We start from the raw sequence: 1,146 nt of genomic DNA, 5'->3' as shown, positions 1-1,146 counted from the left end.
AGTGTACATCCACGGCCCCCTTGTTGAAAGCCGGAGACTCACCCCCATGGGTCAGGGGTCAGAGGGAGGGGTGGGAGACTTCGCGCCCCCCCGGGGGCTATGATCCAGGCTGGAAATCCCGGTGGTCCGGGTGGGTATCCGAGAGGGCTCCTGTGTGGGGCGCAGCCTGGGGTTCAGGACAGTCACCCCGTCACTCGGAGCCTCAGGTGGGGACTGGGGGGGCCAGGACCCAGGTCCTGGGGGACAACAGGGTTGAGTGCGAGGGTTCCCTCAGCGGACTTCTCCGGAGAGGTCGCCCCCGGCGCCCCGCTGCCCTCTCCCTGTGCCGCTCTCCCTCCCTGGACCCAAAAATTTCTTTCTTCTGATTTTACTCAAATTAGAAATATTTTTGTGGGGCCCTGGGCACCGTGCCTAATGGAGGAATCAGCCTCTCACTTCCCTCCACCCATTACACTCTCTTCCCCAGCCCCCAGCAGGGAACACATCTGTCCTGTTGGTTTGGAGCCCACGGTCACATCCCTTGGATATAGTTATAAGCTCTTCAAGTCTCCCCTTTCCACTCGGTTGTGCTCCCAGCTGTCAAGGCGCCCCTCCTGAAACTCACGTACTGGTGTGCAGTGTCGCTGTCCTGCTCAGAGCCCTCTGTGGCTCCCCGGCGCCCTCTGAAGTAAGGTGCCCACCGCCATGGCAAGTGCTATCGAAGACTGAGCAAATCGCTGCTGCCCCCACCCGCTCACCCCCCAACCACTCCCCACCGCAGCTTTGGACCCTGGCTGAGCCCCACTACCTGGGAGAAGGAGATGGGGCCAGACCCCCGAGGGGACAGCTTATCACCGTGTGCCAGCCCTGTTCCAAGCACTTTACAAGCAGCACGTTAGTCCTGGTCACAATCCCCAAAAGGAGGTATTGTTATAGGTAATAATAACCCATAAATATGGGCTTCCCTTGGAGAAGGCAGTGGCACCCCACTCCAGTATTCTTCCTGGAGAAGCCCATGGACGGAGGAGCCTGGAAGGCTGCAGTCCATGGGGTTGAGAAGAGTCGGACACGACCACCGAGTGACTAAGCACAGATCAGATCAGATCAGTTGCTCGGTCGTGTCCAACTCTTTGCGACCCCATGAATCGCAGCACGCCAGGCCTCCCT

Source organism: Bison bison, unplaced genomic scaffold (assembly GCF_000754665.1).
Source record: "Bison bison bison isolate TAMUID 2011002044 unplaced genomic scaffold, Bison_UMD1.0 scf7180017864199, whole genome shotgun sequence".
Taxonomy (NCBI): Eukaryota; Metazoa; Chordata; class Mammalia; order Artiodactyla; family Bovidae; genus Bison; species Bison bison.
The sequence above is the reverse complement of the archived record's forward strand: the minus strand, read 5'-3'. Positions refer to the sequence as shown.